Source organism: Lissotriton vulgaris, chromosome 5, assembly GCF_964263255.1.
Source record: "Lissotriton vulgaris chromosome 5, aLisVul1.2, whole genome shotgun sequence".
NCBI lineage: Eukaryota > Metazoa > Chordata > Amphibia > Caudata > Salamandridae > Lissotriton > Lissotriton vulgaris.
In genome coordinates this window covers 1,814,312,711-1,814,338,640 of record NC_141693.1, presented here as the reverse complement: position 1 = coordinate 1,814,338,640, position 25,930 = coordinate 1,814,312,711, and the positions used below count along the sequence as shown (strand labels likewise).

General features: G+C 41.7%; 8 non-coding genes across 8 annotated transcripts; all 8 read right to left on the bottom strand.

Moving 5' to 3' along the window:
- Window positions 1-3,869: 3,869 nt before the first annotated feature.
- Window positions 3,870-3,956, bottom strand: TRNASTOP-UCA (transfer RNA opal suppressor (anticodon UCA)). The gene has a single exon. It is a non-coding gene; the product is annotated as a tRNA-Sec (tRNA).
- A 2,105-nt stretch (window positions 3,957-6,061) lies between these two features.
- On the bottom strand, window positions 6,062-6,148 carry TRNASTOP-UCA (transfer RNA opal suppressor (anticodon UCA)). The gene has a single exon. It is a non-coding gene; the product is annotated as a tRNA-Sec (tRNA).
- Window positions 6,149-10,516: 4,368 nt separating this feature from the next.
- TRNASTOP-UCA (transfer RNA opal suppressor (anticodon UCA)) lies at window positions 10,517-10,603 on the bottom strand. Its single transcript has one exon. It is a non-coding gene; the product is annotated as a tRNA-Sec (tRNA).
- Window positions 10,604-12,710: 2,107 nt separating this feature from the next.
- Window positions 12,711-12,797, bottom strand: TRNASTOP-UCA (transfer RNA opal suppressor (anticodon UCA)). The gene has a single exon. It is a non-coding gene; the product is annotated as a tRNA-Sec (tRNA).
- A 2,035-nt stretch (window positions 12,798-14,832) lies between these two features.
- Window positions 14,833-14,919, bottom strand: TRNASTOP-UCA (transfer RNA opal suppressor (anticodon UCA)). Its single transcript has one exon. It is a non-coding gene; the product is annotated as a tRNA-Sec (tRNA).
- Window positions 14,920-19,146: 4,227 nt separating this feature from the next.
- On the bottom strand, window positions 19,147-19,233 carry TRNASTOP-UCA (transfer RNA opal suppressor (anticodon UCA)). The gene has a single exon. It is a non-coding gene; the product is annotated as a tRNA-Sec (tRNA).
- A 4,230-nt stretch (window positions 19,234-23,463) lies between these two features.
- TRNASTOP-UCA (transfer RNA opal suppressor (anticodon UCA)) lies at window positions 23,464-23,550 on the bottom strand. Its single transcript has one exon. It is a non-coding gene; the product is annotated as a tRNA-Sec (tRNA).
- A 2,037-nt stretch (window positions 23,551-25,587) lies between these two features.
- TRNASTOP-UCA (transfer RNA opal suppressor (anticodon UCA)) lies at window positions 25,588-25,674 on the bottom strand. Its single transcript has one exon. It is a non-coding gene; the product is annotated as a tRNA-Sec (tRNA).
- Window positions 25,675-25,930: the final 256 nt, after the last annotated feature.

Sequence of the window (25,930 nt, the reverse complement as noted above, 5' to 3'; positions counted from 1 at the left end):
TAAGAGTATTTTTCAAATACTCAAAAATCTGACCAACCCGGACTGTGTTACCTCTACACAGCCTCCCACCCAAGCCCTCTGCGACAATCTTGCAGTGTTTTTTATCAATAAAATAAACACCATTATTCACAACCTGAAAACACCCCCCTCCTCAGAAACTTCTAACTTGCTGAGACCAGACACCAGCCCGCGGAACTTGTCGCTCCCTGGCTCTGTCCTTCTGGCTAGACTGGGGGAATTCCCTCCGCTCCCGGCCGTCGAGTTTGAAAGACTTGCGCTTGGTATCACTTCGGGTTCCCCACTTGACCCCCTACCTCCAAAAATATGGAAAAATTTTGGTATGGAACTTTTTGACACCATGCGCCTAATATGCAATCAGTCCTTGCAGAGTGGCTTTGTTCCAACCCCTTGGAAACAGGCACTAATCACTCCTCTTTTAAAGAAACCCTCCCTGAGCCCAGACTGTCTTTCCAATTACCGACCCATCTCTCTGCTGCCTTTCCCAGCGAAGGTCGCCGAGCGTTGGGTCGGTTCATGCCTGTCCACCCACCTAGAACAAAATAACCTTCTTGACGATCACCAGTTCGGGTTCCGGCCTGCCCACGGCACAGAAACAGCAGTTTTAACTGCCATGGAGGATCTCCGAATGCGTGCAGACAGGGGCCAGCCAGTGGCACTGATACTGCTGGACCTGTCTGCCGCATTCGACACGGTCAACCATGCTAGGCTGCTGCAGAGACTTAGGGAAGTGGGAGTGGAAGGCACTGCATTGCTCTGGTTTCATTCCTATCTTCGGGACAGAAGACAGGCTGTCTCTCTTCCCCCTTTTCAATCCGTCTTTGCAACAGTACCCCAGGGAGTCCCTCAGGGCTCCTCCATCAGCCCCATCCTCTTTAATGTGTATCTCATCCCGCTAATCAAATTGATCCAATCCTTTGGGGTCAAAACAATAAATTACGCGGATGATACACAGCTTATTCTCTCGTGGGAAGGTGAAGATGCCATTCCTTTTTCAACCTTCCACGACTGCTTAAGAGAGACGGCTGGATGGCTACATAGTAACTCCCTCCAGTTCAACTCCGCGAAAACGGAGGTCCTGTTCTGCTCAGGCACTAAGATACCCCGTCAGTTTCCGAACGAATTCTGGCCCCCGGAGTTCAGAGACAAACCTCTGCCAGTTCCTTCGGTGCGCAACCTGGGAGCCATGCTGAACAACACATTAAGTATGGAAACCCAGGTGACAAAAACCGTGGGGATCTGCACTGCCCTGCTTCGATCACTGCGGAAAATCATGCCTCTTCTCCCGGCACAAGCTAGGGCGTCGATAGTCAGGTGCACGATACTCAGTCGCCTTGACTATTGCAACGCCCTGCTCCTGGAGTCTCCAGTCACGACACTGGATCGACTACAGCGAATTCAATCTGCCGCAGCCAAGCTGGCTCTTGGCTGGACGAGAAGGGCCTCAGCCACAGCAGCTCTGGCTGAGCTACACTGGTTACCCCTAAAACAAAGAGTGGCATTCAAGTCCCTCTGCATTGTCTTTAAGGCTCTGCACGGACTTGGACCTAAACCTCTGCAAGCCCTGTTCCGGTGGTACACTCCTGCCAGAGACCTACGTTCATCTTCTGCTTGTCTGGTAAAGGTACCCAGATTCAACAGAACTAGAACAGGGGGCAGAGCATTCAGTGTAGCTGCGGCCAAGCTGTGGAACAGCCTGCCCACTGACATACGTCAGACATCACAGCTTCTTCCCTTCAGGAGACGCATTAAGACATGGCTCTTCCCCAAATAAACTGCCCTTCTGACTGTTCTTCCGGTTTACCGTTAACAGAGTAATTTCCAGCGCCAGGAAGCCTGCAAGGTGTCAGTTTGCGCTTTACAAATTCTCAAAATAAATAAATAAATAAAATAATTATTTTCATGCACTGATTTAGTCAAAAGTTCAGAATATGAACCTTTGATTATATGCAAAACAGAGAAAGGATTTCTGGGTAAACGAGACTTGCTGCCACCCTTTCTTATAATGTGGACAAAGTTCAGATAAATCATTGCTAATGTCAGCGTTAACAACAATAGAATAGGAAAGGCCGTGCTGATTTGAGTTTACAGAACACAGAAGAAACAGACATTATTAAAGCCTTACTCTGTTCTCTCACTCTCTCTGACTCCTTGAACGGATAGAGCAAAACACCAAAACATGACTTGTGTAAAGGAAAGCCAAAACACCACAACATGACTTGTGTAAAGGAAAGCCAAAACACCACAACATGAATTGCGTAAAAGAAAGCCAAGACACCACAACATGAATTGTGTAAAAGGAAGATCAAGACATCACAACATGACTCATGTCAAGGAAAGCCAAGACACCACAACATGAATTGTGTAAAGGAAAGTCCAAGATACCACAACATAACTCATGGAAAGCTGAAGACACCACAGCATGGCACGTGTAACGGAAAGTCCAAGACAACAAAACATGACTCGGGTAAAGGATACACCATGACTTGTGATAAGGAAAGTCCAAGACAACACAACATGAATGCTGTAAAGGAAAGACCAAGACACCATAACATGACTTGTGTAAAGTATAGTTCAAGAAAACTCAACATGACTTGTGTAAAGGAAAGCCAAGACACCACAACATGACTTGTGTAAAGGAAAGTCAAGACACCACAACATGACTCGGGTAAAGGAAAGCCAAGACACCACATCATGACTCATGAAAAGGCAAGCCAAGACACCACAACATGACTTGTGTAAAGAAAGCCATGGCACCACAACATGACTCGTGTAAAGGAAAGCCGAAGACACCACAACATGACTTGTGTAAAGGAAAGCCAAGACACCACAACATGACTCATGGAAAGGAAAAACCAAGACACCACAACATGACTCATGGAAAGGAAAGTCCAAGACACCTCAAAATGACTTGTGGAAAGAAAAGCCCAAGACACTTTAACATAAATTGTGTGGCAGTTTTTTCCCCTTTGCCGGGAAAAGGGTAGACATATACTGGGGGAGACTTAAAACACTCTATTAGTCAGGTTATGCTGCAACATGTTTTTTGCTCTGCTGGATCACTCCAGATGAGAGGACGAGGTAAGGAGTTCAGATTTTTGTTGTACAAAAGGTCTTTTTAATCCTAGTTTCCAAATGTGATGGAATGGTATAATCCTGAGGATATCATTTTATGTCATTGGGCCTCAGAGTCCATTATCTGGCCCCTAAAATGGGATAGACTAGAGGCAAATTCATTTTGCAGGCTTCATTATACATATGTATTCATGTATTTATTTATTCATTTGTTTTAATTGGGTGCACAGAAAGACTGTGAGACTCCAAGATCTGTGAGTAAAGTCTGCAACAAAGAGGTAAAGTGCCTTCTCTGTGGACTGGGGATGGGATTCAGTGGTCCTTCCCCAGTACCGGGGGCATCTATGGGAGCAGATAGATGACCATTTACTTTGATATTGTTAAAGGTGATACCCTCATTCCATTAATGAACGTCACTGCCTTCATTTCATTAGTATCGGACACTATCTCTTCCCAATCTCTCAGATTATTAATGTCAGATTCTCCAATCTACACTATGTTTAATGCATACCCTTCCTTTCATGACTTGCTGGGGTGCCCAGGTGAATCGCTCCTCAGAGCGCTGGCTACTATTTAACAAGTAATTCTCTCGGATACTCTTTGATCTTAAATGGTGACGTGGCCTTGAAAACAGAGAAGAAAACACGTGTCGGCTGGGCTGCTGAAAATGTGGTTACCAAATACTGTCTACTACAAGTTGTGAATATAAACAGAATTGACAAAAAACATATGTATCAGTTACCCTGTGAATGGGCAGCCCATCACAAATGCTGCCTCGCCCAGAAGGTGGAATTGAACCACTCTGTCGTTAGACAGCTACAGGTTTGAAGCCTGCACCCCAGACCACTGAGGTTCATCCGTGCAAATAAACATTATAGCAAAACAGGTATATATATCACAAGAATACATACGCTTTTACATGTAGGGTGCGGGCCAAAATGTGTAATCCGCCTAGCTATCAATGTCCACTACTTATTGAAGTTCTGGGCTCAGCTCTATTTTTGATTTGTCTTTATTTTCATGCACTGATTTAGTCAAAAGATCAGAATATGAACCTTTGATTATATGCAAAACAGAGAAAGGATTTCTGGGTAAACGAGACTTGCTGCCACCCTTTATTATAATGTGGACAAAGTTCAGATAAATCATTGCTAATGTCAGCGTTAACAACAATAGAATAGGAAAGGCCGTGCTGATTTGAGTTTACAGAACACAGAAGAAACAGACATTATTAAAGCCTTACTCTGTTCTCTCACTCTCTCTGACTCCTTGAACGGATAGAGCAAAACACCAAAACATGACTTGTGCAAAGGAAAGCCAAAACACCACAACATGACTTGTGTAAAGGAAAGCCAAAACACCACAACATGAATTGCGTAAAAGAAAGCCAAGACACCACAACATGAAATGTGTAAAAGGAAGATCAAGACATCACAACATGACTCATGTCAAGGAAAGCCAAGACACCACAACATGAATTGTGTAAAGGAAAGTCCAAGATACCACAACATAACTCATGGAAAGCTGAAGACACCACAGCATGGCACGTGTAACGGAAAGTCCAAGACAACAAAACATGACTCGGGTAAAGGATACACCATGACTTGTGATAAGGAAAGTCCAAGACAACACAACATGAATGCTGTAAAGGAACGACCAAGACACCATAACATGACTTGTGTAAAGGATAGTACAAGAAAACACAACATGACTTGTGTAAAGGAAAGCCAAGACACCACAACATGACTTGTGTAAAGGAAAGTCAAGACACCACAACATGACTCGTGTAAAGGAAAGCCAAGACACCACATCGTGACTGATGAAAAGGCAAGCCAAGACACCACAACATGACTTGTGTAAAGGAAAGCCATGGCACCACAGCATGACTCGTGTAAAGGAAAGCCGAAGACACCACAACATGACTTGTGTAAAGGAAAGCCAAGACACCACAACATGACTCATGGAAAGGAAAAACCAAGACACCACAACATGACTCATGGAAAGGAAAGTCCAAGACACCTCAAAACGACTTGTGGAAAGAAAAGCCCAAGACACTTTATCATAAATTGTGTGGCAGTTTTTTCCCCTTTGCCGGGAAACGGGGAGACATATACTGGGGGAGACTTAAAACACTCTATTAGTCAGGTTATGCTGCAACATGTTTTTTGCTCTGCAGGATCACTCCAGATGAGAGGACGAGGTAAGGAGTTCAGATTTTTGTTGTACAAAAGGTCTTTTTAATCCTAGTTTCCAAATGTGATGGAATGGTATAATCCTGAGGATATCATTTTATGTCGTTGGGCCTCAGAGTCCATTATCTGGCCCTAAAAATGGGATAGACTAGAGGCAAATTCATTTTGCAGGCTTCATTATACATATGTATTCATGTATTTATTTATTCATTTGTTTTAATTGGGTGCACAGAAAGACTGTGAGACTCCAAGATCTGTGAGTAAAGTCTGCAACAGAGGTAAAGTGCCTTCTCTGTGGACTGGGGATGGGATTCAGTGGTCCTTCCCCAGTACCGGGGGCATCTATGGGAGCAGATAGATGACCATTTACTTTGATATTGTTAAAGGTGATACCCTCATTCCATTAATGAACGTCACTGCCTTCATTTCATTAGTATCGGACACTATCTCTTCCCAATCTCTCAAATTATTAATGTCAGATTCTCCAATCTACACTATGTTTAATGCATACCCTTCCTTTCATGACTTGCTGGGGTGCCCAGGTGAATCGCTCCTCAGACCGCTGGCTACTATTTAACAAGTAATTCTCTCGGATACTCTTTGATCTTAAATGGTGACGTGGCCTTTAAAACAGAGAAGAAAACACGTGTCGGCTGGGCTGCTGAAAATGTAGTTACCAAATACTGTCTTCTACAAGTTGTGAACATAAACAGAATTGACAAAAAACATATGTATCAGTTACCCTGTGAATGGGCAGCCCATCACAAAAACTGCCTCGCCCAGAAGGTGGAATTGAACCACTCTGTCGCTAGACTGCTACAGGTTTGAAGTTTGCACCCCAGACCACTGAGGTTCATCCGGGCAAAGAAACATTATAGCAAAACAGGTATATATATCACATGAATACATACGCTTTAACATGTAGGGTGCGGGCCAAAATGTGTAATCCGCCTAGCTATCAATGTCCACTACTTATTGAAGTTCTGGGCTCAGCTCTATTTTTGATTTGTCTTTATTTTCATGCACTGATTTAGTCAAAAGTTCAGAATATGAACCTTTGATTATATGCAAAACAGAGAAAGGATTTCTGGGTAAACGAGACTTGCTGCCACCCTTTCTTATAATGTGGACCAAGTTCAGATAAATCATTGCTAATGTCAGCGTTAACAACAATAGAATAGGAAAGGCCGTGCTGATTTGAGTTTACAGAACACAGAAGAAACAGACATTATTAAAGCCTTACTCTGTTCTCTCACTCTCTCTGACTCCTTGAACGGATAGAGCAAAACACCAAAACATGACTTGTGTAAAGGAAAGCCAAAACACCACAACATGACTTGTGTAAAGGAAAGCCAAAACACCACAACATGAATTGCGTAAAAGAAAGCCAAGACACCACAACATGAATTGTGTAAAAGGAAGATCAAGACATCACAACATGACTCATGTCAAGGAAAGCCAAGACACCACAACATGAATTGTGTAAAGGAAAGTCCAAGATACCACAACATAACTCATGGAAAGCTGAAGACACCACAGCATGGCACGTGTAACGGAAAGTCCAAGACAACAAAACATGACTCGGGTAAAGGATACACCATGACTTGTGATAAGGAAAGTCCAAGACAACACAACATGAATGCTGTAAAGGAAAGACCAAGACACCATAACATGACTTGTGTAAAGTATAGTTCAAGAAAACTCAACATGACTTGTGTAAAGGAAAGCCAAGACACCACAACATGACTTGTGTAAAGGAAAGTCAAGACACCACAACATGACTCGGGTAAAGGAAAGCCAAGACACCACATCATGACTCATGAAAAGGCAAGCCAAGACACCACAACATGACTTGTGTAAAGAAAGCCATGGCACCACAACATGACTCGTGTAAAGGAAAGTCAAGACACCACAACATGACTCGTGTAAAGGAAAGCCAAGACACCACATCGTGACTGATGAAAAGGCAATCCAAGACACCACAACATGACTTGTATAAAGGAAAGCCATGGCACCACAGCATGACTCGTGTGAAGGAAAGCCGAAGACACCACAACATGACTTGTGTAAAGGAAAGCCAAGACACCACAACATGACTCATGGAAAGGAAAAACCAAGACACCACAACATGACTCATGGAAAGGAAAGTCCAAGACACCTCAAAACGACTTGTGGAAAGAAAAGCCCAAGACACTTTAACATAAATTGTGCGGCAGTTTTTTCCCCTTTGCCGGGAAATGGGTAGACATATACTGGGGGAGACTTAAAACACTCTATTAGTCAGGTTATGCTGCAACATGTTTTTTGCTCTGCTGGATCACTCCAGATGAGAGGACGAGGTAAGGAGTTCAGATTTTTGTTGTACAAAAGGTCTTTTTAATCCTAGTTTCCAAATGTGATGGAATGGTATAATCCTGAGGATATCATTTTATGTCGTTGGGCCTCAGAGTCCATTATCTGGCCCTAAAAATGGGATAGACTAGAGGCAAATTCATTTTGCAGGCTTCATTATACATATGTATTCATGTATTTATTTATTCATTTGTTTAAATTGGGTGCACAGAAAGACTGTGAGACTCCAAGATCTGTGAGTAAAGTCTGCAACAAAGAGGTAAAGTGCCTACTCTGTGGACTGAGGATGGGATTCAGTGGTCCTTCCCCAGTACCGGGGGCATCTATGGGAGCAGATAGATGACCATTTAGTTTGATATTCTCAAAGGTGATACCTTCATTCCATTAATGAACGTCACTGCCTTCATTTCATTAGTATCGGACACTATCTCTTTCCAATCTCTCAGATTATTAATGTCAGATTCTCCAATCTACACTGTGTTTAATGCATACCCTTCCTTTCATGACTTGCTGGGGAGCCCAGGTGAATCGCTCCTCAGAGCGCTGGCTACTATTTAACAAGTAATTCTCTCGGATACTCTTTGATCTTAAATGGTGACGTGGCCTTGAAAACAGAGAAGAAAACACGTGTCGGCTGGGCTGCTGAAAATGTAGTTACCAAATACTGTCTTCTACAAGTTGTGAACATAAACAGAATTGACAAAAAACACATGTATCAGTTACCCTGACAATGGGCAGCCCATCACAAATGCTGCCTCGTCCAGAAGGTGGAATTGAACCACTCTGTCGCTAGACTGCTACAGGTTTGAAGCCTGCACCCCAGACCACTGAGGTTCATCCGGGAAAAGAAACATTATAGCAAAACAGGTATATATATCACAAGAATACATACGCTTTTACATGCAGGGTGCGGTCCAAAATGTGTAATCCGCCTAGCTATCAATGTCCACTACTTATTGAAGTTCTGGGCTCAGCTCTATTTTTGATTTGTCTTTATTTTCATGCACTGATTTAGTCAAAAGTTCAGAATATGAACCTTTGATTATATGCAAAACAGAGAAAGGATTTCTGGGTAAACGAGACTTGCTGCCACCCTTTCTTATAATGTGGAAAAAGTTCAGATAAATCATTGCTAATGTCAGCGTTAACAACAATAGAATAGGAAAGGTCGTGCTGATTTGAGTTTACAGAACACAGAACAAACAGACATTATTAAAGCCTTACTCTGTTCTCTCACTCTCTCTGACTCCTTGAACGGATAGAGCAAAACACCAAAACATGACTTGTGTAAAGGAAAGCCAAAACACCACAACATGACTTGTGTAAAGGAAAGCCAAAACACCACAACATGAATTGCGTCAAGGAAAGCCAAGACACCACAACATGAATTGTGTAAAGGAAAGTCCAAGATACCACAACATAACTCATGGAAAGCTGAAGACACCAGAGCATGGCTCGTGTAAAGGAAAGTCCAAGACAACAAAACATGACTCGGGTAAAGGATACACCATGACTTGTGATAAGGAAAGTCCAAGACAACACAACATGAATGCTGTAAAGGAAAGACCAAGACACCATAACATGACTTGTGTAAAGGATAGTTCAAGAAAACTCAACATGACTTGTGTAAAGGAAAGCCAAGACACCACAACATGACTTGTGTAAAGGAAAGTCAAGACACCACAGCATGACTCGGGTAAAGGAAAGCCAAGACACCACATCATGATCCATGAAAAGGCAAGCCTAGACACCACAACATGACTTGTGTAAAGAAAGCCATGGCACCACAACATGACTCGTGTAAAGGAAAGCCGAAGACACCACAACATGACTTGTGTAAAGGAAAGCCAAGACACCACAACATGACTCATGGAAAGGAAAAACCAAGACACCACAACATGACTCATGGAAAGGAAAGTCCAAGACACCTCAAAACGACTTGTGGAAAGAAAAGCCCAAGACACTTTAACATAAATTGTGTGGCAGTTTTTTCCCCTTTGCCGGGAAATGGGTAGACATATACTGGGGGAGACATAAAACACTTTATTAGTCAGGTTATGCTGCAACATGTTTTTTGCTCTGCTGGATCACTCCAGATGAGAGGACGAGGTAAGGAGTTCAGATTTTTGTTGTACAAAAGGTCTTTTTAATCCTAGTTTCCAAATGTGATGGAATGGTATAATCCTGAGGATATCATTTTATGTCGTTGGGCCTCAGAGTCCATTATCTGGCCCTAAAAATGGGATCGCCTAGAGGCAAATTCATTTTGCAGGCTTCATTATACATATGTATTCATGTATTTATTTATTCGTTTGTCTAAATTGGGTGCACAGAAAGACTGTGAGACTCCAAGATCTGTGAGTAAAGTCTGCAACAAAGAGGTAAAGTGCCTACTCTGTGGACTGAGGATGGAATTCAGTGGTCCTTCCCCAGTACCGGGGGCATCTATGGGAGCAGATAGATGACCATTTACTTTGATATTGTTAAAGGTGATACCCTCATTCCATTAATGAACGTCACTGCCTTCATTTCATTAGTCTCGGACACTATCTCTTCCCAATCTCTCAGATTATTAATGTCAGATTCTCCAATCTACACTATGTTTAATGCATACCCTTCCTTTCATGACTTGCTGGGGTGCCCAGGTGAATCGCTCCTCAGAGCGCTGGCTACTATTTAACAAGTAATTCTCTCGGATACTCTTTGATCTTAAATGGTGACGTGGCCTTGAAAACAGAGAAGAAAACACGTGTCGGCTGGGCTGCTGAAAATGTAGTTACCAAATATTGTCTTCTACAAGTTGTGAACATAAACAGAATTGACCAAAAACATATGTATCAGTTACCATGTGAATGGGCAGCCCATCACAAATGCTGCCTCGCCCAGAAGGTGGAATTGAACCACTTTGTCGCTAGACAGCTACAGGTTTGAAGCCTGCACCCCAGACCACTGAGGTTCATCCGGGCAAAGAAACATTATAGCAAAACAGGTATATATATCACAAGAATACATACGCTTTTACATGTAGGGTGCGGGCCAAAATGTGTAATCCGCCTAGCTATCAATGTCCACTACTTATTGAAGTTCTGGGCTCAGCTCTATTTTTGATTTGTCTTTATTTTCATGCACTGATTTAGTCAAAAGTTCAGAATATGAACCTTTGATTATATGCAAAACAGAGAAAGGATTTCTGGGTAAACGAGACTTGCTGCCACCCTTTCCTATAATGTGGACAAAGTTCAGATAAATCATTGCTAATGTCAGCGTTAACAACAATAGAATAGGAAAGGCCGTGCTGATTTGAGTTTACAGAACACAGAAGAAACAGACATTATTAAAGCCTTACTCTGTTCTCTCACTCTCTCTGACTCCTTGAACGGATAGAGCAAAACACCAAAACATGACTTGTGTAAAGGAAAGCCAAAACACCACAACATGACTTGTGTAAAGGAAAGCCAAAACACCACAACATGAATTGCATAAGAGAAAGCCAAGACACCACAACATGAATTGTGTAAAAGGAAGATCAAAACATCACAACATGACTCATGTCAAGGAAAGCCAAGACACCACAACATGAATTGTGTAAAGGAAAGTCCAAGATACCACAACATAACTCATGGAAAGCTGAAGACACCACAGCATGGCGCGTGTAACGGAAAGTCCAAGACAACAAAACATGACTCGGGTAAAGGATACACCATGACTTGTGATAAGGAAAGTCCAAGACAACACAACATGAATGCTGTAAAGGAACGACCAAGACACCATAACATGACTTGTGTAAAGGATAGTACAAGAAAACACAACATGACTTGTGTAAAGGAAAGCCAAGACACCACAACATGACTTGTGTAAAGGAAAGTCAAGACACCACAACATGACTCGTGTAAAGGAAAGCCAAGACACCACATCGTGACTGATGAAAAGGCAAGCCAAGACACCACAACATGACTTGTGTAAAGGAAAGCCATGGCACCACAGCATGACTCGTGTAAAGGAAAGCCGAAGACACCACAACATGACTTGTGTAAAGGAAAGCCAAGACACCACAACATGACTCATGGAAAGGAAAAACCAAGACACCACAACATGACTCATGGAAAGGAAAGTCCAAGACACCTCAAAACGACTTGTGGAAAGAAAAGCCCAAGACACTTTAACATAAATTGTGTGGCAGTTTTTTCCCCTTTGCCGGGAAATGGGAAGACATATACTGGGGGAGACTTAAAACACTCTATTAGTCAGGTTATGCTGCAACATGTTTTTTGCTCTGCTGGATCACTCCAGATGAGAGGACGAGGTAAGGAGTTCAGATTTTTGTTGTACAAAAGGTCTTTTTAATTCTAGTTTCCAAATGTGATGGAATGGTATAATCCTGAGGATATCATTTTATGTCGTTGGGCCTCAGAGTCCATTATCTGGCCCTAAAAATGGGATAGACTAGAGGAAAATTCATTTTGCAGGCTTCATTATACATATGTATTCATGTATTTATTTATTCATTTGTTTAAATTGGGTGCACAGAAAGACTGTGAGACTCCAAGATCTGTGAGTAAAGTCTGCAACAAAGAGGTAAAGTGCCTACTCTGTGGACTGAGGATGGGATTCAGTGGTCCTTCCCCAGTACCGTGGGCATCTATGGGAGCAGATAGATGACCGTTTAGTTTGATATTGTCAAAGGTGATACCCCCATTCCATTAATGAACGTCACTGCCTTCATTTCATTAGTATCGGACACTATCTCTTTCCAATCTCTCAGATTATTAATGTCAGATTCTCCAATCTACACTGTGTTTAATGCATACCCTTCCTTTCATGACTTGCTGGGGTGCCCAGGTGAATCGCTCCTCAGAGCGCTGGCTACTATTTAACAAGTAATTCTCTCGGATACTCTTTGATCTTAAATGGTGACGTGGCCTTGAAAACAGAGAAGAAAACACGTGTCGGCTGGGCTGCTGAAAATGTAGTTACCAAATATTGTCTTCTACAAGTTGTGAACATAAACAGAATTGACAAAAAACACATGTATCAGTTACCCTGACAATGGGCAGCCCATCACAAATGCTGCCTCGTCCAGAAGGTGGAATTGAACCACTCTGTCGCTAGACTGCTACAGGTTTGAAGCCTGCACCCCAGACCACTGAGGTTCATCCGGGCAAAGAAACATTATAGCAAAACAGGTATATATATCACAAGAATACATATGCTTTTACATGCAGGGTGCGGTCCAAAATGTGTAATCCGCCTAGCTATCAATGTTCGCTACTTATTGACGTTCTGGGCTCAGCTCTATTTTTGATTTGTCTTTATTTTCATGCACTGATTTAGTCAAAAGTTCAGAATATGAACCTTTGATTATATGCAAAACAGAGAAAGGATTTCTGGGTAAACGAGACTTGCTGCCACCCTTTCTTATAATGTGGACAAAGTTCAGATAAATCATTGCTAATGTCAGCGTTAACAACAATCGAATAGGAAAGGCCGTGCTGATTTGAGTTTACAGAACACAGAAGAAACAGACATTATTAAAGCCTTACTCTGTTCTCTCACTCTCTCTGACTCCTTGAACGGATAGAGCAAAACACCAAAACATGACTTGTGTAAAGGAAAGCCAAAACACCACAACAAGACTTGAGTAAAGGAAAGCCAAAACACCACAACATGAATTGTGTCAAGGAAAGCCAAGACACCACAACATGAATTGTGTAAAGGAAAGTCCAAGATACCACAACATAACTCATGGAAAGCTGAAGACACCAGAGCATGGCTCGTGTAAAGGAAAGTCCAAGACAACAAAACATGACTCGGGTAAAGGATACACCATGACTTGTGATAAGGAAAGTCCAAGACAACACAACATGAATGCTGTAAAGGAAAGACCAAGACACCATAACATGACTTGTGTAAAGGATAGTTCAAGAAAACTCAACATGACTTGTGTAAAGGAAAGCCAAGACACCACAACATGACTTGTGTAAAGGAAAGTCAAGACACCACAGCATGACTCGGGTAAAGGAAAGCCAAGACACCACATCATGACTCATGAAAAGGCAAGCCAAGACACCACAACATGACTTGTGTAAAGAAACCCATGGCACCACAACATGACTCGTGTAAAGGAAAGCCGAAGACACCACAACATGACTTGTGTAAAGGAAAGCCAAGACACCACAACATGACTCATGGAAAGGAAAAACCAAGACACCACAACATGACTCATGGAAAGGAAAGTTCAAGACACCTCAAAACGACTTGTGGAAAGAAAAGCCCAAGACACTTTAACATAAATTGTGTGGCAGTTTTTTCCCCTTTGCCGGGAAATGGGTAGACATATACTGGGGGAGACATAAAAAACTCTATTAGTCAGGTTATGCTGCAACATGTTTTTTGCTCTGCTGGATCACTCCAGATGAGAGGACGAGGTAAGGAGTTCAGATTTTTGTTGTACAAAAGGTCTTTTTAATCCTAGTTTCCAAATGTGATGGAATGGTATAATCCTGAGGATATCATTTTATGTCGTTGGGCCTCAGAGTCCATTATCTGGCCCTAAAAATGGGATCTCCTAGAAGCAAATTAATTTTGCAGGCTTCATTATACATATGTATTCATGTATTTATTTATTCATTTGTCTAAATTGGGTGCACAGAAAGACTGTGAGACTCCAAGATCTGTGAGTAAAGTCTGCAACAAAGAGGTAAAGTGCCTACTCTATGGACTGACGATGGAATTCAGTGGTCCTTCCCCAGTACCGGGGGCATCTATGGGAGCAGATAGATGACCATTTACTTTGATATTGTTAAAGGTGATACCCTCATTCCATTAATGAACGTCACTGCCTTCATTTCATTAGTCTCGGACACTATCTCTTCCCAATCTCTCAGATTATTAATGTCAGATTCTCCAATCTACACTATGTTTACTGCATACCCTTCCTTTCATGACTTGCTGGGGTGCCCAGGTGAATCGCTCCTCAGAGCGCTGGCTACTATTTAACAAGTAATTCTCTCGGATACTCTTTGATCTTAAATGGTGACGTGGCCTTGAAAACAGAGAAGAAAACACGTGTCGGCTTGGCTGCTGAAAATGTAGTTACCAAATATTGTCTTCTACAAGTTGTGAACATAAACAGAATTGACAAAAAACATATGTATCAGTTACCATGTGAATGGGCAGCCCATCACAAATGCTGCCTCGCCCAGAAGGTGGAATTGAACCACTCTGTCGCTAGACAGCTACAGGTTTGAAGCCTGCACCCCAGACCACTGAGGTTCATCCGGGCAAAGAAACATTATAGCAAAACAGGTATATATATCACAAGAATACATACGCTTTTACATGTAGGGTGCGGGCCAAAATGTGTAATCCGCCTAGCTATCAATGTCCACTACTTATTGAAGTTCTGGGCTCAGCTCTATTTTTGATTTGTCTTTATTTTCATGCACTGATTTAGTCAAAAGTTCAGAATATGAACCTTAGATTATATGCAAAACAGAGAAAGGATTTCTGGGTAAACGAGACTTGCTGCCACCCTTTCTTATAATTTGGACAAAGTTCAGATAAATCATTGCTAATGTCAGCGTTAACAACAATAGAAGAGGAAAGGCCGTGCTGATTTGAGTTTACAGAACACAGAAGAAACAGACATTATTAAAGCCTTACTCTGTTCTCTCACTCTCTCTGACTCCTTGAACGGATAGAGCAAAACACCAAAACATGACTTGTGTAAAGGAAAGCCAAAACACCACAACATGACTTGTGTAAAGGAAAGCCAAAACACCACAACATGAATTGCGTAAAAGAAAGCCAAGACACCACAACATGAATTGTGTAAAAGGAAGATCAAGACATCACAACATGACTCATGTCAAGGAAAGCCAAGACACCACAACATGAATTGTGTAAAGGAAAGTCCAAGATACCACAACATAACTCATGGAAAGCTGAAGACACCACAGCATGGCGCGTGTAACGGAAAGTCCAAGACAACAAAACATGACTCGGGTAAAGGATACACCATGACTTGTGATAAGGAAAGTCCAAGACAACACAACATGAATGCTGTAAAGGAACGACCAAGACACCATAACATGACTTGTGTAAAGGATAGTACAAGAAAACACAACATGACTTGTGTAAAGGAAAGCCAAGATACCACAACATGACTTGTGTAAAGGAAAGTCAAGACACCACAACATGACTCGTGTAAAGGAAAGCCAAGACACCACATCGTGACTGATGAAAAGGCAAGCCAAGACACCACAACATGACTTGTGTAAAGGAAAGCCATGGCACCACAGCATGACTCGTGTAAAGGAAAGCCGAAGACACCACAACATGACTTGTGTAAAGGAAAGCCAAGACACCACAACATGACTCATGAAAAGGAAAAACCAAGACACCACAACATGACTCATGGAAAGGAAAGTCCAAGACACCTCAAAACGACTTGTGGAAAGAAAAGCCCAAGACACTTTAACATCAATTGTGTGGCAGTTTTTTCCCCTTTGCCGGGAAATGGGTAGACATATACTGGGGGAGACTTAAAACACTCTATTAGTCAGGTTATACTGCAACATGTTTTTTGCTCTGCTGGATCACTCCAGATGAGAGGACGAGGTAAGGAGTTCAGATTTTTGTTGTACAAAAGGTCTTTTTAATCCTAGTTTCCAAATGTGATGGAATGGTATAATCCTGAGGATATCATTTTATGTCGTTGGGCCTCAGAGTCCATTATCTGGCCCTAAAAATGGGATAGACTAGAGGCAAATTCATTTTGCAGGCTTCATTATACATATGTATTCATGTATTTATTTATTCATTTGTTTAAATTGGGTGCACAGAAAGACTGTGAGACTCCAAGATCTGTGAGTAAAGTCTGCAACAAAGAGGTAAAGTGCCTACTCTGTGGACTGAGGATGGGATTCAGTGGTCCTTCCCCAGTACCGGGGGCATCTATGGGAGCAGATAGATGACCATTTAGTTTGATATTGTCAAAGGTGATACCCTCATTCCATTAATGAACGTCACTGCCTTCATTTCATTAGTATCGGACACTATCTCTTCCCAATCTCTCAGATTATTAATGTCAGATTCTCCAATCTACACTGTGTTTAATGCATACCTTCCTTTCATAACTTGCTGGGGTGCCCAGGTGAATCGCTCCTCAGAGCGCTGGCTACTATTTAACAAGTAATTCTCTCGGATACTCTTTGATCTTAAATGGTGACGTGGCCTTGAAAACAGAGAAGAAAACACGTGTCGGCTGGGCTGCTGAAAATGTAGTTACCAAATACTGTCTTCTACAAGTTGTGAACATAAACAGAATTGACAAAAAACACATGTATCAGTTACCCTGACAATGGGCAGCCCATCACAAATGCTGCCTCGTCCAGAAGGTGGAATTGAACCACTCTGTCGCTAGACTGCTACAGGTTTGAAGCCTGCACCCCAGACCACTGAGGTTCATCCGGGAAAAGAAACATTATAGAAAACAGGTATATATATCACAAGAATACATACGCTTTTACATGCAGGGTGCGGTCCAAAATGTGTAATCCGCCTAGCTATCAATGTCCACTACTTATTGAAGTTCTGGGCTCAGCTCTATTTTTGATTTGTCTTTATTTTCATGCACTGATTAAGTCAAAAGTTCAGAATATGAACCTTTGATTATATGCAAAACAGAGAAAGGATTTCTGGGTAAACGAGACTTGCTGCCACCCTTTCTTATAATGTGGAAAAAGTTCAGATAAATCATTGCTAATGTCAGCGTTAACAACAATAGAATAGGAAAGGCCGTGCTGATTTGAGTTTACAGAACACAGAAGAAACAGACATTATTAAAGCCTTACTCTGTTCTCTCACTCTCTCTGACTCCTTGAACGGATAGAGCAAAACACCAAAACATGACTTGTGTAAAGGAAAGCCAAAACACCACAACATGACTTGTGTAAAGGAAAGCCAAAACACCACAACATGAATTGCGTCAAGGAAAGCCAAGACACCACAACATGAATTGTGTAAAGGAAAGTCCAAGATACCACAACATAACTCATGGAAAGCTGAAGACACCAGAGCATGGCTCGTGTAAAGGAAAGTCCAAGACAACAAAACATGACTCGGGTAAAGGATACACCATGACTTGTGATAAGGAAAGTTCAAGACAACACACCATGAATGCTGTAAAGGAAAGACCAAGACACCATAACATGACTTGTGTAAAGGATAGTTCAAGAAAACTCAACATGACTTGTGTAAAGGAAAGCCAAGACACCACAACATGAATTGTGTAAAGGAAAGTCAAGACACCACAGCATGACTCGGGTAAAGGAAAGCCAAGACACCACATCATGACTCATGAAAAGGCAAGCCTAGATACCACAACATGACTTGTGTAAAGAAAGCCATGGCACCACAACATGACTCGTGTAAAGGAAAGCCGAAGACACCACAACATGACTTGTGTAAAGGAAAGCCAAGACACCACAACATGACTCATGGAAAGGATAAACCAAGACACCACAACATGACTCATGGAAAGGAAAGTCCAAGACACCTCAAAACGACTTGTGGAAAGAAAAGCCCAAGACACTTTAACATAAATTGTGTGGCAGTTTTTTCCCCTTTGCCGGGAAATGGGTAGACATATACTGGGGGAGACATAAAACACTTTATTAGTCAGGTTATGCTGCAACATGTTTTTTGCTCTGCTGGATCACTCCAGATGAGAGGACGAGGTAAGGAGTTCAGATTTTTGTTGTACAAAAGGTCTTTTTAATCCTAGTTTCCAAATGTGATGGAATGGTATAATCCTGAGGATATCATTTTATGTCGTTGGGCCTCAGAGTCCATTATCTGGCCCTAAAAATGGGATCGCCTAGAGGCAAATTCATTTTGCAGGCTTCATTATACATATGTATTCATGTATTTATTTATTCATTTGTCTAAATTGGGTGCACAGAAAGACTGTGAGACTCCAAGATCTGTGAGTAAAGTCTGCAACAAAGAGGTAAAGTGCCTACTCTGTGGACTGAGGATGGAATTCAGTGGTCCTTCCCCAGTACCGGGGGCATCTATGGGAGCAGATAGATGACCATTTACTTTGATATTGTTAAAGGTGATACCCTCATTCCATTAATGAACGTCACTGCCTTCATTTCATTAGTCTCGGACACTATCTCTTCCCAATCTCTCAGATTATTAATGTCAGATTCTCCAATCTACACTATGTTTAATGCATACCCTTCCTTTCATGACTTGCTGGGGTGCCCAGGTGAATCGCTCCTCAGAGCGCTGGCTACTATTTAACAAGTAATTCTCTCGGATACTCTTTGATCTTAAATGGTGACGTAGCCTTGAAAACAGAGAAGAAAACACGTGTCGGCTGGGCTGCTGAAAATGTAGTTACCAAATATTGTCTTCTACAAGTTGTGAACATAAACAGAATTGACAAAAAACATATGTATCAGTTACCATGTGAATGGGCAGCCCATCACAAATGCTGCCTCGCCCAGAAGGTGGAATTGAACCACTCTGTCGCTAGACAGCTACAGGTTTGAAGCCTGCACCCCAGACCACTGAGGTTCATCCGGGCAAAGAAACATTATAGCAAAACAGGTATATATATCACAAGAATACATACGCTTTTACAGGTAGGGTGCGGGCCAAAATGTGTAATCCGCCTAGCTATCAATGTCCACTACTTATTGAAGTTCTGGGCTCAGCTCTATTTTTGATTTGTCTTTATTTTCATGCACTGATTTAGTCAAAAGTTCAGAATATGAACCTTTGATTATATGCAAAACAGAGAAAGGATTTCTGGGTAAACGAGACTTGCTGCCACCCTTTCTTATAATGTGGACAAAGTTCAGATAAATCATTGCTAATGTCAGCGTTAACAACAATAGAATAGGAAAGGCCGTGCTGATTTGAGTTTACAGAACACAGAAGAAACAGACATTATTAAAGCCTTACTCTGTTCTCTCACTCTCTCTGACTCCTTGAACGGATAGAGCAAAACACCAAAACATGACTTGTGTAAAGGAAAGCCAAAACACCACAACATGACTTGTGTAAAGGAAAGCCAAAACACCACAACATGAATTGCATAAGAGAAAGCCAAGACACCACAACATGAATTGTGTAAAAGGAAGATCAAGACATCACAACATGACTCATGTCAAGGAAAGCCAAGACACCACAACATGAATTGTGTAAAGGAAAGTCCAAGATACCACAACATAACTCATGGATAGCTGAAGACACCACAGCATGGCGCGTGTAACGGAAAGTCCAAGACAACAAAACATGACTCGGGTAAAGGATACACCATGACTTGTGATAAGGAAAGTCCAAGACAACACAACATGAATGCTGTAAAGGAACGACCAAGACACCATTAACATGACTTGTGTAAAGGATAGTACAAGAAAACACAACATGACTTGTGTAAAGGAAAGCCAAGACACCACAACATGACTTGTGTAAAGGAAAGTCAAGACACCACAACATGACTCGTGTAAAGGAAAGCCAAGACACCACATCGTGACTGATGAAAAGGCAAGCCAAGACACCAAAACATGACTTGTGTAAAGGAAAGCCATGGCACCACAGCATGACTCGTGTAAAGGAAAGCCGAAGACACCACAACATGACTTGTGTAAAGGAAAGCCAAGACACCACAACATGACTCATGGAAAGGAAAAACCAAGACACCACAACATGACTCATGGAAAGGAAAGTCCAAGATACCTCAAAACGACTTGTGGAAAGAAAAGCCCAAGACACTTTAACATAAATTGTGTGGCAGTTTTTTCCCCTTTGCCGGGAAATGGGTAGACATATACTGGGGGAGACTTAAAACACTCTATTAGTCAGGTTATGCTGCAACATGTTTTTTGCTCTGCTGGATCACTCCAGATGAGAGGACGAGGTAAGGAGTTCAGATTTTTGTTGTACAAAAGGTCTTTTTAATTCTAGTTTCCAAATGTGATGGAATGGTATAATCCTGAGGATATCATTTTATGTCGTTGGGCCTCAGAGTCCATTATCTGGCCCTAAAAATGGGATAGCCTAGAGGAAAATTCATTTTGCAGGCTTCATTATACATATGTATTCATGTATTTATTTATTCATTTGTTTAAATTGGGTGCACAGAAAGACTGTGAGACTCCAAGATCTGTGAGTAAAGTCTGCAACAAAGAGGTAAAGTGCCTACTCTGTGGACTGAGGATGGGATTCAGTGGTCCTTCCCCAGTACCGGGGGCATCTATGGGAGCAGATAGATGACCATTTAGTTTGATATTGTCAAAGGTGATACCCTCAGTCCATTAATGAACGTCACTGCCTTCATTTCATTAATATCGGACACTATCTCTTTCCAATCTCCCAGATTATTAATGTCAGATTCTCCAATCTACACTGTGTTTAATGCATACCCTTCCTTTCACGACTTGCTGGGGTGCCCAGGTGAATCCCTCCTCAGAGCGCTGGCTACTATTTAACAAGTAATTCTCTCGGATACTCTTTGATCTTAAATGGTGACGTGGCCTTGAAAACAGAGAAGAAAACACGTGTCGGCTGCGCTGCTGAAAATGTAGTTACCAAATACTGTCTTCTACAAGTTGTGAACATAAACAGAATTGACAAAAAACACATGTATCAGTTACCCTGACAATGGGCAGCCCATCACAAATGCTGCCTCGTCCAGAAGGTGGAATTGAACCACTCTGTCGCTAGACTGCTACAGGTTTGAAGCCTGCACCCCAGACCACTGAGTTTCATCCGGGAAAAGAAACATTATAGCAAAACAGGTATATATATCACAAGAATACATACGCTTTTACATGCAGGGTGCGGTCCAAAATGTGTAATCCGCCTAGCTATCAATGTCCACTACTTATTGAAGTTCTGGGCTCAGCTCTATTTTTGATTTGTCTTTATTTTCATGCACCGATTTAGTCAAAAGTTCAGAATATGAACCTTTGATTATATGCAAAACAGAGAAAGGATTTCTGGGTAAACGAGACTTGCTGCCACCCTTTCTTATAATGTGGAAAAAGTTCAGATAAATCATTGCTAATGTCAGCGTTAACAACAATAGAATAGGAAAGGCCGTGCTGATTTGAGTTTACAGAACACAGAAGAAACAGACATTATTAAAGCCTTACTCTGTTCTCTCACTCTCTCTGACTCCTTGAACGGATAGAGCAAAACACCAAAACATGACTTGTGTAAAGGAAAGCCAAAACACCACAACATGACTTGTGTAAAGGAAAGCCAAAACACCACAACATGAATTGCGTCAAGGAAAGCCAAGACACCACAACATGAATTGTGTAAAGGAAAGTCCAAGATACCACAACATAACTCATGGAAAGCTGAAGACACCAGAGTATGGCTCCTGTAAAGGAAAGTCCAAGACAACAAAACATGACTCGGGTAAAGGATACACCATGACTTGTGATAAGGAAAGTCCAAGACAACACAACATGAATGCTGTAAAGGAAAGACCAAGACACCATAACATGACTTGTGTAAAGGATAGTTCAAGAAAACTCAACATGACTCTTGTAAAGGAAAGCCAAGACACCACAACATGACTTGTGTAAAGGAAAGTCAAGACACCACAGCATGACTCGGGTAAAGGAAAGCCAAGACACCACATCATGACTCATGAAAAGGCAAGCCAAGACACCACAACATGACTTGTGTAAAGAAAGCCATGGCACCACAACATGACTCGTGTAAAGGAAAGCCGAAGACACCACAACATGACTTGTGTAAAGGAAAGCCAAGACACCACAACATGACTCATGGAAAGGAAAAACCAAGACACCACAACATGACTCATGGAAAGGAAAGTCCAAGACACCTCAAAACGACTTGTGGAAAGAAAAGCCCAAGACACTTTAACATAAATTGTGTGGCAGTTTTTTCCCCTTTGCCGGGAAATGGGTAGACATATACTGGGGGAGACATAAAACACTCTATTAGTCAGGTTATGCTGCAACATGTTTTTTGCTCTGCTGGATCACTCCAGATGAGAGGACGAGGTAAGGAGTTCAGATTTTTGTTGTACAAAAGGTCTTTTTAATCCTAGTTTCCAAATGTGATGGAATGGTATAATCCTGAGGATATCATTTTATGTCGTTGGGCTTCAGAGTCCATTATCTGGCCCTAAAAATGGGATAGCCTAGAGGCAAATTCATTTTGCAGGCTTCATTATACATATGTATTCATGTATTTATTTATTCATTTGTTTAAATTGGGTGCACAGAAAGACTGTGAGACTCCAAGATCTGTGAGTAAAGTCTGCAACAAAGAGGTAAAGTGCCTACTCTGTGGACTGAGGATGGAATTCAGTGGTCCTTCCACAGTACCGGGGGCATCTATGGGAGCAGATAGATGACCATTTACTTTGATATTGTTAAAGGTGATACCCTCATTCAATTAATGAACGTCACTGCCTTCATTTCATTAGTATCGGACACTATCTCTTCCCAATCTCTCAGATTATTAATGTCAGATTCTCCAATCTACACTATGTTTAATGCATACCCTTCCTTTCATGACTTGCTGGGGTGCCCAGGTGAATCGCTCCTCAGAGCGCTGGCTACTATTTACCAAGTAATTCTCTCGGATACGCTTTGATCTTAAATGGTGACGTGGCCTTGAAAACAGAGAAGAAAGCACGTGTCGGCTGGGCTGCTGAAAATGTAGTTACCAAATACTGTCTTCTACAAGTTGTGAACATAAACAGAATTGACAAAAAACATATGTATCAGTTACCCTGTGAATGGGCAGCCCATCACAAATGCTGCCTCGCCCAGAAGGTGGAATTGAACCACTCAATCGCTAGACAGCTACAGGTTTGAAGTCTGCACCCCAGACCACTGAGGTTCATCCGGGCAAAGAAACATTATAGCAAAACAGGTATATATATCACAAGAATACATACGCTTTTACATGTAGGCTGCGGGCGAAAATGTGTAATCCGCCTAGCTATCAATGTCCACTACTTATTGAAGTTCTGGGCTCAGCTCTATTTTTGATTTGTCTTTATTTTCATGCACTGATTTAGACAAAAGTTCAGAATATGAACCTTTGATTATATGCAAAACAGAGAAAGGATTTCTGGGTAAACGAGACTTGCTGCCACCCTTTCTTATAATGTGGACAAAGTTCAGATAAATCATTGCTAATGTCAGCGTTAACAACAATAGAATAGGAAAGGCCGTGCTGATTTGAGTTTACAGAACACAGAAGAAACAGACATTATTAAAGCCTTACTCTGTTCTCTCACTCTCTCTGACTCCTTGAACGGATAGAGCAAAACACCAAAACATGACTTCTGTAAAGGAAAGCCAAAACACCACAACATGACTTGTGTAAAGGAAAGCCAAAACACCACAACACGAATTGCGTAAAAGAAAGCCAAGACACTACAACATGAATTGTGTAAAAGGAAGATCAAGACATCACAACATGACTCATGTCAAGGAAAGCCAAGACACGACAACATGAATTGTGTTAAGGAAAGTCCAAGATACCACAACATAACTCATGGAAAGCTGAAGACACCACAGCATGGCTCGTGTAACGGAAAGTCCAAGACAAAAAAACATGACTCGGGTAAAGGATACACCATGACTTGTGATAAGGAAAGTCCAAGACAACACAACATGAATGCTGTAAAGGAAAGACCAAGACACCATAACATGACTTTTGTAAAGGATAGTTCAAGAAAACTCAACATGACTTGTGTAAAGGAAAGCCAAGACACCACAACATGACTCATGAAAAGGCAAGCCAAGACACCACAACATGACTTCTGTAAAGGAAAGCCATGGCACCACAACATGACTCGTGTAAAGGAAAGCCGAAGACACCACAACATGACTTGTGTAAAGGAAAGCCAAGACACCACAACATGACTCATGGAAAGGAAAAACCAAGACACCACAACATGACTCATGGAAAGGAAAGTTCAAGACACCTCAAAACGACTTGTGGAAAGAAAAGCCCAAGAAGCTTTAACATAAATTGTGTGGCAGTTTTTTCCCCTTTGCCGGGAAATGAGTAGACATATACTGGGGGAGACTTAAAACACTCTATTAGTCAGGTTATGCTGCAACATGTTTTTTGCTCTGCTGGATCACTCCAGATGAGAGGACGAGGTAAGGAGTTTAGATTTTTGTTGTACAAAAGGTCTTTTTAATCCTAGTTTCCAAATGTGATGGAATGGTATAATCCTGAGGATATCATTTTATGTCGTTGGGCCTCAGAGTCCATTATCTGGCCCTAAAAATGGGATAGCCTAGAGGCAAATTCATTTTGCAGGCTTCATTATACATATGTATTCATGTATTTATTTATTCATTTGCTTAAATTGGGTGCACAGAAAGACTGTGAGACTCCAAAATCTGTGAGTAAAGTCTGCAACAAAGAGGTAAAGTGCCTACTCTGTGGACTGAGGATCGGATTCAGTGGTCCTTCCCCAGTACCGGGGGCATCTATGGGAGCAGATAAATGATCATTTACTTTGATATTGTTAAAGGTGATACCCTCATTCCATTAATGAACGTCACTGCCTTCATTTCATTAGTATCGGACACTATCTCTTCCCAATCTCTCAGATTAATAATGTCAGATTCTCCAATCTACACTATGTTTAATGCATACCCTTCCTTTCATGACTTGCTGGGGTGCCCAGGTGAATCGCTCCTCAGACCGCTGGCTACTATTTAACAAGTAATTCTCTCGGATACTCTTTGATCTTAAATGGTGACGTGGCCTTGAAAACAGAGAAGAAAACACGTGTCGGCTGGGCTGCTGAAAATGTAGTTACCAAATACTGTCTTCTACAAGTTGTGAACATAAACAGAATTGACAAAAAACATATGTATCAGTTACCCAGAGAATGGGCAGCCCATCACAAATGCTGCCTCGCCCAGAAGGTGGAATTGAGCCACTCTGTCGCTAGACAGCTACAGGTTTGAAGCCTGCACGCCAGACCACTGAGGGTCAACCGGGCCAAGAAACATTATAGCAAAACAGGTATATATATATCACAAGAATACATACGCTTTTACATGTAGGGTGCGGGCCAAAATGTGTAATCCGCCTAGCTATCAATGTCCACTACTTATTGAAGTTCTGGGCTCAGCTCTATTTTTGATTTGTCTTTATTTTCATGCACTGATTTAGTCAAAAGTTCAGAATATGAACCTTTGATTGTATGCAAAACAGAGACAGGATTTCTGGGTAAACGAGACTTGCTGCCAGCCTTT